At 38.7% G+C, this 20,749-nt stretch overlaps 2 pseudogenes; one reads left to right on the top strand and one right to left on the bottom strand.

Annotated features, from left to right (window-relative positions):
* The window catches only part of LOC136279212 (uncharacterized), a 360,360-nt pseudogene that overhangs the window by 42,218 nt on the left and 297,393 nt on the right, over positions 1-20,749 (bottom strand).
* Positions 13,981-14,940, top strand: LOC131786923 (uncharacterized; annotated as a pseudogene).

Raw genomic sequence — 20,749 nt, 5'->3', positions numbered from 1 at the left:
AATTTAAAACAACGCAGGCACTTCCATCGCTGCTTGTATGTTTATAAATGCATGAATGGAATTACACCTCACAAATTGGAATTATCTAGAAACAGTGATGTTCATAGATACAACACTCGTTGCAAAGATAATCTTAGACTTGCATCAGTTAAACGGAACTAGGGTAAACAAAGAACCTGTTATCATGCCTTTAAAGACTGGAATGCCTTGGACAGTGACTTGAAGAACTCTGGCACTATATGTCAGTTTAGGAATAATTTTTTTAAATCTCTTAATCTATAGCTTACTTTTGTACTTTTTTTAATATCTGCAATTCTTATTTACTTTTAACAATTTAATGTTATTTTGGATTAGGACCTCTCTGTAGATCACCTACGGGTGAGAGAGCTTCCTGTTAAAATATCATCATTACATAATAACAAGCCTGAGGAAGCAAAGTCCAACCAAAAGATCTCTTCCTTACAAAGTATTTTCTTTGCACTTCCCATAAAGGCAAATAAGATATTCTCCGTGGGATGCGATTATTCTAGTTGAGGTCACCTGCGTTCCTTCATGTGAGACCAATCACTATATTGGAACGATACAGCGAAGCCCTGTCCCGATTGTATTCGGCAACTTATGAGCAACGTTTGGTGTTTGGAACAACTCTTTGTGGTCCTAGCAACCTTGTGCATTTTTTGCATTTCTGAACAATTTCTTAGCAACTGTCTCCGTTAAATTACTTTCCATGAACGGCAATAGATGGATAGAAGCCGCCTTTATTTGCAAACAACTCTTTACAGCTAAATTTATTATTGCGAATAACGAAAAATAAAGAGCACATTCGGGACAGGCCTAGGACAGTGTCCCTGGAGGAAGTCCGCTATTCTTATTTCTTTTTGGGAGCCACAGATTTTCAAGCTTGATAAATATTGAACAAGGCAGACGAGCTGTCATTCAATTGGAACTACTGGGCTAGTGTTCTTTCGTAATGCATGTGAAAAAACAACTCGGTCCTCAAAAACTAGAACATGTACACAGTAATACTGGTTGTTGATTTTAATTAAATTAATTTTGAGTTTTGAAATGGTTTTAAAAAATATCTCGATGTTCAAAACTGATATGTCATTGTTTTATCCAAACTACCTCCCACATCCTCTTATAAAGCTTAAAACCCTTTTTTTTTATCAAAAGACATATTGAATAGCGCTTTGCAAACATACGTAAGAACCCTATGCATGGTGTGAATTTTATAAAATTCGATTGCCATTAATCCTGCCTCAATTCCAGGGAAGTCTGTCGTTAATGGTGAACAACTACCGCTTATTGTTTTTTCGGCTGTTTGTGGAAGCTTTCACGGACAATTGATAGATATCCTAGTATTAGATAAAACTTGCCTTTTATACCTTTAAGCCTATCTTAATGAGACCATTCCCCTGAAAAGAGTCTCCTCTCTACTGAACTAGACCAACCGGCCAAAATCGAGCGCATTTACGGGTAAATGCTGAAAATGATCTATACCCGAGGTTTGAAATATGTTTGCCTGTCTGTATGTTCATATCATGGCACCTTCACATAACTAAACAAGGCCAATAAATGACAAAGTGAACGCGATATCCTCTCGTTTCTCCCCATGTTGATAACTTTTTGAAATGTTTTGAATACATTCTCGTCGTCACATATCAAACGGTGTTGTTATATTGCAAGAAGCATCCTAGAGTAGCTAGTCAGTCAAGTTCACATGTTCAAGTTTTCCGGATTCACCTCATGACGGTGAATGTTGTGGCAGAAGTTGCACAAGACATACAGGGTGACAATCATCACGCAAAATCTCTATTCACTTGAAAAACGTTGCCATTCATGTCAATACCCTACTTTTGAACAATTTCGTACACTACCTAAGCTTTACTTAGATTGATTGAAGTGAAATCCTGATGACAACCTCTGACAAGTTTCTGTGGTAGGCCGATGAGAAGAACGCCTTTTTGAAATTCACCACCACTTCGAACTCCCGAACGTTTCGATTTTGATCACCTATTATACTTATCTTTTTTTCAGAGGACACGGTAACGAATCCTGCAATCTGATTGGTTCTATACGCGGTCCGTATTTGTGGAGAAATTGATCTTCTCGGTTCACGAAAAGCACCAGGTGAACAGGCTATCTAGCATTCAGGAGGTGGTCGGGCTGTTCAGCGACACTCATGAGTTATTGCGCGGCAATAAAAATTATATCAGGAGCGAAGTTGCCAATTTACTAAAAGTTTTCAATGGCCGAAAGGGTAACAAGGCATCTAAGACTGCTACGTCAGTTGAAATGCTTAACGGCCTCGAAAACCCCCACGGTGTTAGATTACCCAAGAAACTTTTGAAAGGCAGCAAAAGATGGCTTAAAGAGGACAACCCTTTGGGCGGTGTACTATTTTACAAATCCAAATTCTTGGTATCCTGCACTTGAACAGGTGACCGCACAGAGCATACAGAAGATGAGGGAGTTGGCGTAAACATTTGTTGCAGCAGTGTGTTAGCGCTCTGTTAGACTGGAAACAGCGATGGCAATAGCTGGAACTCCCACTTTGTACCTCTATCAGAGAGAAATTTAGCCGTTTTTCCCACTTGGCTGTTAGTTTTTTTTTACAGTTTGTTTTCAAACGGTTCTCTTCTACCCTTTACAGAATTTAGCTCACCTTCTTCCCTATAATTTTCATATTTCAGTTTACAATAAGTATTTGGTTAACTCGATTGCGTTAAATAAAACGATTCAAGGCTTGTGCGCAAAAATATCCTCGCTTCATAGTGTGTCTTTATTTGCGAAACTCATAGTTGCCATCGAAAATGTGCTTCACTTGTGTCGGCCGCTACAATTAAGTTTTCTTTATATCCCTTATGAAACTGTGGGATTGCTGTCATCTTTTGTGTTTTATGCACTTGTTGACATTGTTATTCGTTTCTTTGACACCGACCTGTCTGTACTAATACGTTTGTCCGTGATCGAAGTTTAGCGGAAGGAAGTCGTTATCGTGACTAGCGCACGTTATTCGTGCAAAACTTTAAAAACTTCTAGAATAAACGATAACATTATTTTGATGAAAAGAGATGAACTTACGCCTTACAGTGACCATAGACTTCAACGGATCAATGCTGGTTGTGAAATTCATCACCTTCCGAAAAGGCCCTTCTAAGTTTAGGAAATGGACCGAGACAAAATTGTATGATCGGGATCGGGATTAGCCAGTATAGACCGTCGGGATTACGGGATTGAGAAAAATTTTAGTTGGTATTGCGGGATTTAAGAACGTTATTGGAGACCCTCGAAAAGGAGACTGTTATTCGCTAGCGCTTTTAAATCTCCTTCCCTCAAAGTTTAACTATTATTAGGATATCTTTTAATGACTTTCCTTTTTCGATGTAAAAGTTATGGTTAGTTTAAAGGTGTCACTTCCCCATCTGTATGTTCTCTGTGTTCTTGATTTTTGGTAATATTTCCATGTTGCGCGCCTAGGAGTAGGAAACCTAGAAATGGATAACTCGCTAAAATGGCCTCGTTACAACAAAGTAAGCGGTCAGACAACAAGCGAGGCACTCTAGAAGTAAGGTGAGGTATTGACTTATTATTCTGGCCGTAAATGGGCCAGAATCAGAAATTCGGTTTGATTTTTCCTCTGCAGGAAAACACACAATAGGCATTATATGGTAGTTTGTAATTGGCGTAAAGCAATGTGGTGGACATGGCCTAGGAACGAGGTTGAGTTTTAGCATCGAGTGTATTCAGCCTTGAAGTGCTAGGCCGCGCATAAACGATAACCAAGCTTGTTACAGTGTACACTTATCTTTGGAGTAAAGTTTAAAATATTCATTTAAAGCACAAACCCAATACTGTGAATTGCTTCAGTTGTTAACGTATTGATGAAAAAAAACAACCGTGTGAACACTTAAAGTTTTAATGGCTGAATGATTTAATCCCATTAATTTATTCAACTATCTTATGTAAACATTGGCGATGGAATCGATCAGTAGATTACTTCAGCGGACGAAAAAACTACACTTTTCTGACAAAAAAAACTTGTGAAAGTCACCGCCACATATCTTAATTTCAATCAGTCGAAAAACTTGCGGTCCATAAAATGCCTTCTGTTGTATATCGTTCCGTGACAGAGAACTTCAGAGATTTGTTATCAGATGCAAGCGGGAGAAAAACCGGTAAACAAAGATCATCACGTTCTAATGAAAATATATATTGAGCGGCTGTGAGGCGAAACTTGACTTGAGAAATTTGGCTCGTGCAGGTAGAGAAAGATTTAAATCGCAGCGTTAAAATTTGATGAATTATGTAACCGGAAATTTGATAGACGCAGAATTCTATTTCGTATTGATTTTGTGGAACGCTCGAGCTATGCGTTTATCATTCTTCGGGGTTCAATGGTTACCATCATTCTAGATTCCTCCGTGAGTCAAGCTAAGTCACGATGTGAATTATTCCTTTTCTATTGACTTTGCCGCGGTACTTACGTTAGCCCCCGCATTCCATCTAGCGATTTTAGTATTTCCAATTTGTCGTGCCATGAACTTGTTTCAAAGTCTTAATCTTCATACTCTTCATGTTAAGTGAACAATGACAAGCACTTAACGGCGATTTTGCTGGAATCCGCAAGGCCTTCAATTCGTTCTCTCTGAACCGCAAATCCGGCCAGAATATAGGCTCTGTGTAGCCTCTGGAGCTTGCTTATAAGTATACTTTCTCACCCGCAGAAAATAACTCCAAAGATATGTTTCTGAAAACCTTATTCTAGGTATCCTCTATTCTTTAAATGTATTTGAAACTGAGCGTCTTTATTAAACGTGGAGCATGACGAATTCGTGACTAGGAGGCATAAGGCTTCTCATTTAATGAATCACGTATTTACGCCTTTAAGTGGATAACACGAAAAAAGGTTCGTGTATTAGAAGGACTCTGTCGTTTTGAAATGTGTTTGCATTTCAAGGGTCGATTCCCCTTAAATATTATTATTCACACAGTCATCGGCCGTAAGTGTAATTGCTGCCAATTGTGTAGATTTTGGACAAGAATGCACATTCCATTCTCTTTGAATCTCGCCTGTGGCTTTCTGAGAGGAACTTGTCACTGAGGAATAGCAGGAGTCGTGTAGGCCCGTAAACAGTTTTTAACTTTTAAAGGAACGGCAATAGACAGTGAATCCCAATAAACTTCCAAGCATATTCACGTTTTTTCGCTGCCATTCGACCGCGACAGGATGCAAACGACTCACTTTTTGTTTAATTTATCGAAGAAGTTACTAATTAAATGACTTAGAGTTCGCGATATCTAATCGTTCCTCCACGTTTTTGAAAAGGTTTTGAACACACACTTGTCGACCTATCTCATAAGATATCGTTATGTTCCAAGAAACATTATAGTGTTAAGTTCAGCAAGCAATTAATTACTTGCAACTGAGTTACGCTTTGCACGTTGAAAGCACTTCACTGAAAAACAGCTGCTATTTTCATAAATATCGTAATTTTGAACAACTGCGTGCATTTGCCTAAGATTTACTTACATTGCTTGGAAGTCAAATATCGATGACAATGGCCACCACTTCCCAACTGCATTGGTTCTGTTCTCAAATCTAGCTTACTGAAATCAAGCGTATCCCGTTCAATAAACCATCTTAACTTCATACGTCATAGATTGGCCAGTTTCTCCGAAATGTATAAACAAAAGTTGTAGCCATACAAAGAAACTACCGAGCGTGAAGATTGGTCCAATACGGATTTGTCTGCACGTAAATTCGCTGAGGATCGGCTAAGCTTCAGGAGTTAAGTATCCATTATATATTTCTTCAACTACTTATCGCACGAATTTGTATAAGTTAATAGTCAGAAAAAAGGATTTCATCTCGCCCCGGTCTATAAATGTAATGTGGTTGTTGTCTCAGAATTCTCCACTGCGCCAAGGAAAATCTCTGCGGAGCGCTGGTTCGACAATCAATACGACTGTATCTTTCTGATTTTTTGCGTTAATTTACGATCCATACAATATCTGAGCTTTCTACATTCAATCGTTCCCAATAACTTCTGTTCCAAGATGTTATTTATCTGCTACTACGATGGAAATACACGCCTGAACTACGTAAAACCAAGATTGACATTACTTATTCGTGATTAGCTATTTCCTGTCAATTTGATTTTAATAGCTGTTTCCTATTGTACGCCGATCAATACTTGCACATATTGCGAGCATGAATGAAGCATCAAGCAACGTCACAGGATGTTCCAATCAAACGCCCACGCACAATTTCTCTGGACAATTCCTTATCTAATTATTGCAGACAGAACACCTTCCCGACGTAGAAAGAAAACGGCAAGGACACATCCAAACCAGTCGCTAGACACTTTAATCTCCCTAGTCATTATAAACAGCATATGGCAGTTTGCGGCCTTTTCCCTTCATCTAGGCAGTTCGGAAAGCCGCAATAAAACTCTAGAACAAAATTTATTCTCCAGATCGGCACTCTTAATCTCCACGGTATCAACGAACGCTTTTCATTCAACTTATTTATAATTTTCATGTATCTCCAATCACCATATTCCCACAAATAGCGTAGCTCCATTTTCTGCACATAAACCCACACAAGACCCACAATTCCTCCAATCGCTCTGGCGAAGGGCTGACGCTCGAAACGTCAGCCTTTAACGGCTACGAAACTCGTGTTTGTTTTTCTTTGTTTTTGCTGCCCTCTGCCGCTTTTTGCAAACTCATTACCGACATTGTATTAAAATTGCTAACTTAATAAGTCTGCTCCACGTAACCTACCCCTTTTTGCTCGGATCAAAGCGGGCAAACCCGAGCGGCACTCGGGAAGACAATCAGAGCACAGAATTCGTTTCATTATGCCTACTTGCGCTGTCATCCATGTAATAAGGTATTCTATTACTTAAAAAACTGATAGCCATGTAAAGAGAGCTGATTGGTGTTGCTTTAATTACTAAGATATGCTGAAAGGTATGAAAGCAAGTTTTATCTTAGTCTAAGATATTTCGTGAGAAGTAACATACATCAATTGTCTATCAGTAAAAGCTCCTAGTTATTCACACATTTACCAAAGACTTCCCTAGAATTTAGGAAAGGTTAATGGAAATCTAATTTTATAGAATTCACCTCACGAATGGGGCCGTAAAGTATGTTTGCTAAAAATGGTTTGGTGAACGGGATATGGGCGGGTTGTTATTTGGAGCTTCATTAAAAGAAGATCATTTCCCCGTTGACGTAATTTTAACTGATTACGAGGTTTATCTGATAACGAGGGAAACCGAATATTTCTTGAAAATGACATATCCATTTTAACATCGAGATATTTTTGAAAAGATTACTGACCACGCTCTGTAAAACTCAAAATTTCTTTAATAGTACTGTTTCAGGCTAAATTCAACAACCAACCTAACTCTAAATGTTCTAGATTTTTTGCGGAGCGAGTTGTTTCTTTCAAATGACATACGACACTCAAAAAAGACCACAAGCTTAATAGTTGCAGCGTTTGACACATTTAATATCTATCAAGCATTGAAATCTGTGGCGTCATTACCTGAAGGAAAAAGAATAGTCAGTTGATATAACTACCTCGGGGTTGATGTATCGCTCAGATAAAGTTCACGTGATGGCTCTCACGCGAATGAATGCGTGTGACCCCAATTAGAATAATCGTGTCCCAAGGACACTTTATTCTTTGCCTTCGATAAAAGAAAAAAGAAAAACTTTGTAAGAAGAACATCTTTTGGTTGAACTTCCCTATCTCAGGCTTGTTATTATATCATTTAACCAACTTTTGACTCACCGTGAAGTGAAAGTGCCTGAGCATTGTGGCATTCGTTCAGCCAAGCCATGGATGGATATGATAGGTGAGCTGAAATCTTATCTTTCCATACGTAGGGTCTTAGCTACAAACTTAACTTGTAATGACGCTTGGAATGTAACATATGGATGAAATGTGAGATCAAAATCAACACATCCGGGAATTCGTTTTCCATTTCCACTGACGATACGAGGTTTAAATGTTTTGACTCCTATTCCTTCTGTCCACAAGGCGGTACAGTACTGTTGATCCAATAGTATCCAAGAAAATTACTATTTCACTGCTCGCGGATAGATGTTTAAGAATCATTTGCCTTGAAACAGACCAGTGTTCAATTACAAAGGTTTGTAAAGCTTCTTCCTGTATGTATGGCCTGCAAAATCAAATCAAAGTGTAGCTAAATCACACTTGTATCTTAAGAATAGGATGTATGAACTTATCAACGCTCTCTTGATTATGATTTAAGCAGGCCCCGGTATAACTAGGCTATCTGAGCTTTTGATAACATCAAGTTTTACTGAGGCTTAGCTTTACTGAACCTTTTGAGGAACCGGTCCCCCAGTTTTAGTTGGGGAATATTTGTTAACTTAATACGTTTAGACCAGCAAGAATATTTGAAAGATCATAATCTAGGACATATTTCGAGCTCTACGTCCACAAGGGTAAGTCTTCCTTTAAGATCAATTTAAGGAAGGAGAGCGATTTGTGGTAGTTAAAAAAGAGGGGACATGTTTTCATGTTCATAAAATCGTATCAGAGAACACTGAAAAGAGAACATCCCATGCAGTGAACGGTTAACCGTTTGTACACTTTTTTTCCCGTGATTAGCAAAAATATTTGAAGGATAATAAACAAAATAGCCTCCATTTAGCGCGAAAATATGCCCGTTCGTTCACACTTCAAGGACGAGATTACACGTGTTTGCGGAAAAACTTTGGAAGTACACTTGCCACCGATAATCATGCAAATTACCCCTTTGAAGCCTTATAAATTCATTATCTGCTTGGCGCGTCCCATGGTCGTGCAAATAAAATCATTCTTTGATAAAATTTTTCAATTCCTCTGCAGTCGTTAGGTTGAAAAGGCAAGTGCTGAGGTCTCTGACGTATAAGAGCAAAATTTCCCACACGTACGTATGGTAAACAAGTCAGACAGTTATGATTACTCACAGACGCAGAGCTAGTCAAAAAGTACAAGGTTCGGTCATTTTCTAAAACACGGAATCCCAACAAGAGAAAATATCCTCCTTCCGTGCGTGTCTCAAATCAATCGGTTGCACTGTTTTCATGTGAAGCAACCCACATGGAACTGCTGACTTATCTTCACCAACCACAATCTCAACTGCGAGAAATTTCTTTGGGTGACAATTTTCTGACGTCTGCATGCCATGTTACTTGCCCTATGCATACTCTTGTTTAATTCGCTCTTAGTGTTCTGGGTATCCCTAGAGGGAATTCGGGGATACCCAAAACTCGGGGTTACCCAAAACACTGTAACACCGCTTTTAGTAACATCCCTGGGGAGAGGGATTCATTTTTTTTCGTCCACGCACCCAATATTAAGGTTAATCATTCAAATAAAGGGTTTCGAAAAGCTACTATTGCGCTTTATCGATCGATACTGGCTTTCTTAGGCTTAGAGCGCGCGATAGGCCTAGTCAAAGAAATGAAGTTTCACTTCTGTGCACTTAATGGCTTCTAACTGCTCTAAACAGAGTCTTATAAAACATATGACGACACACGATGTCTCTGTTGATCTCACACTCGTTTTATAATTTTTTTGATCGCTTTTCCAAATTCCATCCAGCAAAAGTAAGAGAACGTACGTTGAGGCTGCCAGCCACTTTATGACTTAACGGCTACCTTTGCGTCGGTATATAGAAAAATTATTGAATTTAAATTTTAATTTAAAAATTTCAAATATTATTAATTACTTCATTTTTGTTTTACTTCCTTTGTTATAATGCAGTGTTAACTGTTTCCTATCCAGAGATGACAAGGCATGGGTGTAGGAAGATCTCACAAAACGACGAAAAAACTCCGCAAAAAGTTGGCTTTGTTTCTTATGTTCTCTTCCTATGGATGAACAGTGTCTTCAGGACAGGCGAGCGAACAGTGTCTTCAGGACAGGCCCAAATTCAGATATTAAATGAACGCAAAGTTTCATCGATTAATTCAATTGTAACCAAATACCTCACGTTTTAACTTTCCAGGTACTTTTTGTGTAGGGTTAAAATTAAATACAGATGGTTTTTAGGCCGCTTGTCAACCAATTTAATGACACTTTTGCATACATAAATTCATTTCGAAGCCAATATTTTTCTGTCAACCAAAGTGATTTGAGAGAGAGAAAAGAGAGGATTAATAAGTCATTTATGGGCTTGAGGTAGTGACTGACGTCTTTGCTTAAAAATACAGCCCAGTCGGAAAAACGAAAAATGGCAGCGAAGGTAGGAATGTATATGGCGACTCACAAAAGCGTTACCGAGTTCGTGGGCAGAGATTGAGATTGAGTTTTCTCACGTGATTAGTAAAACTGTAAGTTCTGTTTTGATCATAAAAACTAGATCAAAGTTACTTATTCTCAACAGTGTCTACACTTGAGTGAGCGAGTGAACATTTGTATACCAGACTTCCACAAAAACCCATTTCTGCACTTCGCGTAGCCACAAGTTAACAACATAATATCAAATCATAGTTAACTGCCGGCCATCAGGGAAACTTTTGTGAATTAGACTATTTCGCACTAACTGGACTTTTGCGGGGAACGAAAAACAACAGGGGGAAAATAGCTCGGAAGAGACCACTTGCAGCGGGAACGGAAATTCGTCATGGTTTCTTGGCAAACAGAGACCTGCTTCAGGCGAACTTGCTACAGACGTCGAGTATTAGACAGCGTTTGGTGCCACAGTAACTTTACTTCAGTCCATGTCGACAACAGACATGACCTCTAGTGTGCTCAACTTCGTAATCGCCACACATTCGTCAATGTAATCACCACGCAGTCGTCTACGTAATTGATAAAAGCTTTACAATATACTTCCTTCACTACTTTCGAGCGCGTGGTTCAATTGTTCTCTAAATTTAAAATATTTCACTAGTATCACAAAAGAAGAGAAAAGTGTCTCTTTGAAGTTATCGATTCTAGCTAAGAGAAGGGAGGTTGAACTCACAGCTTCAAAGTTAAAAATATATATCTTAGCAAGCAAAAGTGAAAAGTCAAAGTCAATTAAAATCTCTGCCTATCCATGGCATGTTGATGTTAAGTTCGAACAAGAGGCAAGGAGAAAAATTATGATAGAGCCAATTTACGGACGTAAGTAATTTACCAGAAAAGGTCGCTACGAGAACTGATTACCCAACAATGTCCACTAAGAATAAGATCACAAATTAAAGGACCGATGTTCAGGCGCACAAAGGCGGCGAGAACAAAGCGATATGTACAAGTTGGTAATTGAAAGAACTTATTGTTGGCTTTTATCTCTCTCAAAACATTACAATAAAAGAAACTCGAATGAATTGAGGACGGCTAAAAATATTGAAAAAGTTATAAATATACTCTGAACAAGCACACGGAAAAATCATCCAATTTTCTCGTAACACAGTTGACTAGGTTGGTGTCATTTTTCAAACGGAGGTAAACGAAGGCTGTATATCATTGACGAGAAGCGTCTGAGAAGAGGTGTAGTTGTACTTTGTTAACTTCACCAAATCCCTTGGGCTTGAAACAGTGGTCTACTTACATTTCTTGCAGCTTTGGGAGATCGTATCGCTAACACTTTCATTGTTTTTTGTTTTTTTTTTGTCATCTTCCTCTAATGGGTCATCCCAGCCCAACCTCAACAGCAACTCCGCCTTCATGACATATGGTGCAATGAATCCCAATGGATCGAAGATGGAATAAACAGCTGACACAATCCCTCTTCGTGTCATTGCTCTCTGGTTTGCAAGCTGCAATATATTCTCCAAGACCTCTATTGCAAATTTGTCTTCCTCTGTATTCTACTTGAGGCCAAGAGGACTCTCTGTAGAAAGTTGTTCTAGCTCTAAATTAACCACAAATTTGGCTCTTTCAGACTCTAGGATCGCAGCCAGCACTTCTCTATCATTACTTTACCACTTCGTCAAGCGAAAACCGCCTTTCTCTAACGACTTGCGCAGTTGAATTGCTAAAATTGACTGCTTTCAATGTGGCACTTGCTGACTTCATCATGTTATCTACATACATGAATGCTCTTCCGATTTTTATGTTTGCATATCACGTTGTGAAGAATCGAAATCATAGAAACTGATGGTTTTGACAATAACGCTATTAATTTTTTTAAAAAAGTTAATCTATTTACTCCATAGCTGATGTCATAGGCAGGGACCGCGCAGAGGGAGGGGCTGGGGGGGCTTTAGCCCCCCCATTTTTTTGCAAGAATAAAAATAAATTAAACAAAAAATAATTTAACAAAAATATTTTCCTTCATGCATTCTTCTTTAGCCCCCCCACTCGAAAACTTGCTGCGCGGTCCCTGATAGGATAATCGCGGTGTAAGAGTTCGTGGTTTCCCAGTGGTTGTAATTTGCATTACTAATTAACCTGACCTCATTTACTTCTTGTTAAAGCGTCAAAGTCTTGCGTGCGAAAATAAGTCAGCGTATAACGCTGAAAGTTCACGAAGAAAGGTAATGTATTTTCTGTGAGGACCAGAACGTTACTGGACTGATTTCCTATAATCTTGTCCATAATCTTTTCTCTCTTAGTCATGTCCTTTCCTATGACTATTAAGTCATGTTATGTTGTGCAAAAATCGCCAACGGATAAAGTAAATATCGTCACAAGGCCGGGGTTCGTCAAACCTGTGGCCTCACATATTGTTCGTGATTCTCATCAGTTAGGGATAGATTCGTTTTCAGTGAAATTCAACTGATAAGTAAGCTCGTTGCTTGGTAATAGCTTGATACAACAATATTTCAAATGTTCCATGCCATATTGCGGAATGTCAGGAAATCGTCCAGACAGTTGTGGTAAAGGGTCATCTATCTTGTTATCCTAAGTGAAAGTCAGAGCTAAACTGGTGGTACTTAGCTGCTGTCACAGTGGAAATGGAGAGATAAGATCCGAGGGAGTTATAGGAATTGCCCGTGCGTTCTTAGGATCCGGTGCACGCTCGGTGTTGGTTTCGCTATGGGCCATTTCAGACTCAGCAACAAAGCAGCTGATGAGTCGGTTCTACGAACATCTTGTTGAAGGAGAAAGTGCCAGTGAATCCCTTCATCAGGCTATGAAGTGGATGAGAAAAAACGGCCTTACCAATGTGTCTGAGTGGGCTTCGTTTACGCTAATTGGAGATGATGTGAGATTCGAGTTTGACAAGCAGAGGTAAGACTCAGTCCGAAAAGATATTTCACAAATTGAAGTTAAATTAGATGTGAAGGTGGCTGCGGTTTACTGGTCGCTGACTGTTGGCGGGGGTCCTTTGTTACCTTGAACATCAACGCTAGTTCAATATATATCCATATATAAATTTATTATATACTAAACAAAATATCGCGTTTCTGATTGGTCAATGATGAATGCATAAATAGGTTATAGAGTGCAATAGAGGTTATAGAGTGCAATACGGAGAAGTTGCCATGGAAACACCGGGGAAGCGCCAAATTTGAACACCAAATTATAAAAAAATGGCTGACAGCCGGTTTGCTTTGTCAAACCAAAACATCGTTGAGCAACTTAAAGAAAATGCGAAAAACAAAAACACGTTGAAAGCTACACAGACCTGGTTAAATGTCTGGCAAACATGGGCGACTCAACGAAAAGTAAACCCAAAAATGGAAGAATACGAGCACGAACAACTCGATAAAATGTTGCAAATCTTCTACACAGAAATACGCACAAAAGACGGGTGTGAGTACGAACCTGAGAGTTTAAAATCCATGCTGGCAGCCCTCGACCGCTATTTAAAAGAGCATGACTACAAGTACTCTGTTATACGAGACCGAGAGTTTCACCAGTCGAAGTTGGTACTCGAAGGAAAAGTGAAGTGTCTCCGTCAACAAGGAAAAGGCAAGAGACCCAACGCCGCGAACGCACTGACAGCCGAAGAAGAAAAAATGCTATGGAGTGAACAAAGTCTCGGCGACTGCAGTCCAAGAGTTCTTTCCCAGACGATGTGGTGGATCTTGACGCAACATTTTGGCCTGAGGGGAAGACAGGAACACCATTCAATGGAAGTCGAGGACTTCAGTTTTTGTGTGTGGACGACAGCGGCACAGAGTGCGTCACATTTAAAGAAAATCCTACAAAGACGAGGCAGGGAGGACTGAACACAAAACATCGTAGTGTTCTGCCAAAAATGTTCGCTACTGGCGGTCAGAGATGTCCTGTTGAGTTACTGAAGCAATACCTTAGTAGGCGTCCTCAAGAGCTGCGCGACAAAGGTCCATTTTACCTTGCCATAATCCCAAAACAAATGTTTGGTACAAGAAGCAGCGGCTCGGCGTAAACAGCATCGACAATATGATGAAGAGCGTCGTCAAGAACAGAGCTCTGGAAACAAGCAAAAAGAAATTGACTAACCACACCGCAAGGAAGACAGTTGTGAAGAAACTCAGAGCAGCAAGCGTCGAGAGGCAATCGATAATCCAGGTGACCGGCCACGCAAGTGAAAAGTCTCTTAACGACTACGATGAAGGTAGCGAGAAGGAACAGCGACAGCTTTCAAACATTATCAGCAATGCTCCACAGTCAGCAGCCTCCAGCAGTTTTCCTGGTCTACCAATGTGGTCTTCTCCTGCAACGACTTCAACGTGTGAACAGGTGAAAACAAGCGGCCATGCTTTCACTGTGAACAACTTTCACAACTGTCAAGTCACATTTAACGTGATTCAGGGGCAATGCAGTTCACCAAAGTCTACAAGTCAGAATGTTATTCCCTGAGGCCGATTGAGATCAAACATTTGAAAACAGTTTAGCGGGCTTAAGTACTCTTGCCGCTTTTAATAACTGAAATTTAGCTTTTGAGTTCGGCTTGTAATATTTTCTGAGAAACTTTCAAGAACTTCACGCTTGATTTACCTGTCACAACATTACATTTTTGATTGGTTCAAATAAAACATGTGAGCATTTTGGAACCCATTGAAGTGTTTTTTGTAGTACTTAAGGCGTGCAGAGTAGCGCGATGGAGTAATTTTGTCGAGAATATAATAAATAAAAAATCGTATGAACCTGCTCGTGCATTTCGTGATTTATGGTCACTCTTGACGTTTTGAAAGTTCTCAAATTGTACTCGCCTACGGCTCGTGCAATTTTGAGAACTTTCAAAACATCACTCGTGCCCATAAATCACGAAATGCACTCGCGTTCATACGATTTCCTATACATATGTAAGTGTGGGGGTAGCGTCTACCTTGTCATAAAGTGCTTAACGCTGTGGTAGCAGAGCTGAGTATATATAAGTGAAAGAATCAAAGAGGACGCATCGAATCTCTGTTACTCAGAGTTTCGCGCCTAAGCGCTCGTCAGACAGAACTTTTTCTGTAGGGAAAATACTTCATCCGGTATTTCGTTAAAAAAGTTCTGCCGACGAGCGCTTATGCGCGAAACTCTAAGTAACAGAGAATCGATGCGTCCTCTTTGATTCTTTCACTTATATAAATATATATATATATATATATATATATATATATATATTTTTTTTTTTTTTTTTTTTTTTTTTCCTTTCGAGGAGTTACTATCAATGCTCTCCAGTGTAAATTATAGAATCTCGAAAGTGCCTCTCTGCCAATCACAAACAAGTGTTAGCCATTTAAATTTTTACATACTGACCTTGGTATCATTGTATTTGCTTTATATCCAAAATGTTAATTGAGTTAAAAATAACTTTTTTTTTTTTTAATTTTTTACAGAAAAAGGGGCTCCGAGAGATTAAATAACGAGAATTTCGAGAAGGAAACAGAGCTAAAAGACTTTTAGATGGATAAATTAAATAGAAACAAGAAGAGAAAATACTCTATCCAGTATTTCATCGAAATTAAAGAGTTATCCCAAATTAGGGGAGATCTAGTTCAAATTTTTTGTGCTTTCTTTTCCAATGTTCTAAGGAGGATACATTGCTTACATACTCAAGAGTTTTTCTTTTTTAACGAAAAACTATATTTCTGATGTAATAAGCACAAAACAATGTTGACGTACGTAGGGGTTTTAAGTAAAGCGAAATCAGTAAAGTTAAAAGAGTAGTTTAGGTATAAAACGAACCACTAAAATCTGGTTTGATTTTTGTTTTTTCAAAGCCTTTTGTAAGGTTTAGTTAAGAAAACCTTCAATATTTGAGGAATCAATTTGATGTAGCAGCTTAAAGGATCCGTATCAACCACGCCTCTTTTTTTGTTGACATACGGGCAATTGTGGAGAAATTCGTTCAAATAAACTCAACGCCTGGCAGGAGTCGTGCCGGCCCGTAAACACTTTTTACGAAGCGTAAAGAAAGGATTCGCAAAAAGAGAAACGTTACGCATCGTAGAAACAAATCCGACACGCTCCACATTCAGTTAAAGGCGTACAGAGCTCGGTAGCGAACAGATGTTCAAAGTTTCGCCATGGTAGCGGGATAAGGGACGTAACTGGCGGAATTCGGGAAGGATTTTATCCGTTCATTTGTCTGGCTGGTTCACCTCAACTCCTGTTACTCGATACTCATCTTTAAAGGTGATTCCTTAGAAAAAAAGGTTATCGAACAATTTTTTTAAACTTTCCCTTAATGTTTGGCCAGCAGTGCAGGTGTCTTCTTAGGGTGAACTAGCGTTTGAAGCTGGCGATCGTTTATCCGACCGGCCATGTTTGATTTGGAATTAGAGAGGACGGTGGGGGTAGGGGCGGGGGAACAGCGAGAAGACGCCTGCCCCAAGAGACTGTTGAAAAGCAAAACACCCCATGATTAGTTGCGCGACACTGCATTTCTGGACATCATCACTGTGACGAGGGAGCAGCATCCGTAAGGCTTATTTTTATCTTTCAAAAATGAAAATTCATTGTAAATAGCAGGCCGCACTATCTCCGTACATTTAGCACGGAAAATAATCTTAAGAGTCTCCATTTAGCTTTTAGTGTTGAGTTTCTTTGATAATGGAGTAATTTGTTCCCGAACTTATAGCTTGTGAACTGCTCAAAAAGCACAAAGTGATAGCGTCTAGCAAACTGACCAGTGAGCAGAAGCAGGCCTGGCACATAAGTAACAAACATTTGACACCCAATTACTAGTAGGCAGTAACATGAATTCGAGTGTAACTTGGTGTTGATAAGCACGAGTAAATTTTTCAAAGACTACACAATTGCACTACCCGAGCACAAGTGCTTATTTACACCAAATTGCACGAGAAATCATGTTGTAACTTGATCATAATTGACATGAAAAAGCGTTACAGAAAGTCAAGACGGCAAAATTTTGGCAGCGCGCACGCTATTTGTTATTTGCACTCTCGTTACAACTTTTGCACTCGTGTTAGTGTTAGTAATATGAATTTGAGTGTAATTTGGTGTTGATAAGCACAAGGAAATTTTTTCAAAGACAAAAAAATTGCAGCCGAGTTCAATTTAAAGTCTTTGAAAAATGTATAGTTGCATAATTATACCAAATAGCACGAGAAATCATGTTGCTACTCGACTATAAATATACGAAAATCATTTATGTGTACTGCCGCTGAAGAAACGAATATAGAAGCGATCCTCGCAGTTATGAACACTACTGCGATTTTAACCCATGACCTCTGCGATACCGGTGCAGCGCTGTACCAACTCTAGAGAGTTAACAAGTTAACTGGGAGCTGGTCATTATGTTGATTTCAAATATATCCTCCAAGTGGTGAATAATATTCATTACTGTGAGGATCGCTTCTATATTCGTTTCTTCAACCGCAGTGCACATACATGATTTTCTTATATTTAAACCGCGTCAGTAAAGAACACGCTTAGTATAAAATCCTTATCAATATTATTAAATAGCTTATCATTAGTGATAAAATTATAATTTTTCCTCACAATATCAATATATTATCATATTGCGATGTGGGTAGATAAACTAAAAACAGCCTTGGTTCTCTCTTCATTAAACACAGACACACCTACACACACAACGGTACACGCACCCTGACGAACACACGTGCTGGGACACGTTTAAAATAATAATCTCCAATGTAAGACATGGCAGAGGAGATAGGAGGACAGCAAGGATCAGATCTTGGGAATTTAACGGATCTTAAAAATTTTATCAATGATTGTGTTTTCAAGGTTTTAAGATGTATAGGAAGAAAAAAGTTATGGAAAAATTACAGACGTTTCCGAGTCATGATGACGCTATGTAAAGCCAAATACGCGCATTTTAAGCGTAATTGCATAATCAAACAATTCAACATCATGATAATGATCGTGCTACGATAATTTGTGTTAAAAATACCAGATAAAATCGAATGGAAGAAAGGAAATGAATGAGCGCAAATGTTTGAAGTTTTGATCACCTGGTGTCCTTTCAAAAAATTATATAAAATCGTCCAAAAATTGACATATCTTGTTAGCTTGCGGTTGTCTGTAATTGAAAGATATATTTGATGTAGCTGTATTAAGAAAAAAGAATCATACGACTGAGTAATAAGTTGTATCCACGTTAATGATTCCAATATTTCCAAATTTTGTAGAAACACACCTCATCTAATTGCGTCAATGTTTGAACTATTTTCTAATTTCATCACGACGACTATTGGCTTACTTGTTGTACCTTGCAAGTCAACGAGCTCGTCATTAACGACTCAACGTCTCAGTTTTCCTCCATGTATGAGGATAATTGCATAATCCGTTGTTGTTGTTACGTACCTATGGGCCGGGTTGTTCAAAGCTGGGTTAAGATGACCCAGGGTTAATGTGAAATCTGGTTTAAGATCTGAAGGTTTTAAAAGAAAATTCATTACAGTTGTTTTTGTCTACAAATTTAGCGACTGGATGCCTTTCAAAGAAGAGAGAAAATTATTCGAGAAAGGCTTTTGAACAAAAGGTTAACGAAACCCGGATTAAAAAATTTAACCCCCTGTTAGCGCTAATCAGCCTTCGAAAAAGTGGGCCGTGGACGCTTCTTCCCCATTCGATTCGTATCTAGTTAGGACCGTTCGTACCCCGTCAATTTGGTCGTTTCGTATCCATATCAATGAGGTATGTTCAATGAAACGACGCGGTTTATCAAGACGAAGGTGCTGCATCGCTTGCGCATCTGCAGTTACTCATTAAAGGGTCGACATTTCGAAAGACGTTGGTCGAAAAAAGTTCGAGAAGCTGATGGCCGTAAATAAGGAAATAACTTTGGCGTTCGCTATTAAAGAAACTGGAAGCATGGCAATCGAAATCATGGTCACTGAACCATTCGAGAAAAGACAGAAATAGACTACGTTCTCTAACCTTTTACCCAACCAAGTGAGGAAATGACTCCTTGTATATATGCTGAGATATCACTGAAATATTGAGGTTAAAATTATCATATACAGGCAAAAAAGGCTTCAACGTAAGGGCATACATACGTACATACACACATACATATGTGTGATATGGAGATGACATCCAACACTGAATGGGTATGTTGTAAATGTAGTAGTTACTAGATTTATCAAATGTTGTTGTACTTTCTTAAAATTGACTAGAGGGTATACTGGAGTAGATACGGTGAGTGGACGTTATATTTTGATGCTCCTGAGATGGGTAAATTACAAAATTTTTATTGATCATTCTGTGTGGAAACGATCGTAACAGTGGATTTTATGACAAGTCTAATGCTTTTATCTTTTTTATCTTAACGAAGAATTTATTGAGGCGACGAATTCTTTTTCTTGTATTTTTTATTTTGTTCTTGTAAAGTTTTTTTCTGCATGTGCTGGCTGCGTGTCGGCGCGCTCTGAAGACAAAGCCTTTATTTACATTTTTGAAAGAAGTAACAAATTTGTGGTCGAAAATGATATTTTGCTCCACCAATCAAACTCAGAGACAACAGCCAATCAAAGAGCACAATTTGTGGTGCCTATGAAAGCCTATGAAATAAAACACTTATGAAGTAGGAAGTCGATCATTGCTTTTGCACTACTATTCAACCTAGTTCTTTTGTGATCCCCTCTCCACTCCCCCTGAAAACCATTTGAACAGCCCAAAATCCTCTGCCTCCCCCAGATGACTAATCCCTAACCAATGCTGACATTCTGAAATATCGGTGCAGTCACGTGGTTGTCAAACAACGCACGTCTATCATAGTATTTCTTCCCCTAGTTTGCCTCAAATTGTTTATCTAAAGTAGATTTTACGGAAGTGTTTACAGATCCGTTTTCTAAATAAGATTTGTCGGCAGAAAAAAGAAAGAGAAATAAACAGAATCAAAATGGTGAGTCAAGCTTTGAAAAGTATCATTTGGTGGTGAAATCTGAGATGCTAACTGAAAAAGCGAAGAGGAAGGCTCCGGAAATAGCTAATGTACAATTTCGGCCAAAAAATGCTCCACTTAAGAAGGTAAGTCTGCACCCAAACACGAGAAGAAATGATAAGGAACTGTTAGCTGATTTAAAGGTTTCTAAGGAGAAGCAATTTAGAATCTGTCATCAAAAGCTATACCAAGCTTCATCACAAGTTTCATTCAGATTTTAATTTTGAAGGCTTAGCCAGATTCAGTTAATATCAACTAACAGACAACATACAATGACCTAGATTCAGCATTTAAAACCGAACCGTCATAATACATTATTTACTTTGGTAAAAGATTTCTTATCGACATTGAATCTTAACTATATACAAACAATCTAAATACATCTCTTAATCTGATGTGAAAAAAACCAAAGTATGATAAAGTTTGATTTACTGGTAATCTTTAAATAGCAGTGACAATCAACATCAGCCTGTGAATAATTAATCTGTTAAATT

This window comes from Pocillopora verrucosa, chromosome 2 (assembly GCF_036669915.1).
Source record: "Pocillopora verrucosa isolate sample1 chromosome 2, ASM3666991v2, whole genome shotgun sequence".
NCBI classification, from domain to species: Eukaryota; Metazoa; Cnidaria; class Anthozoa; order Scleractinia; family Pocilloporidae; genus Pocillopora; species Pocillopora verrucosa.
Note: the sequence above shows the minus strand (reverse complement) of the source record. Positions and strands in the feature narration are given on the sequence as shown.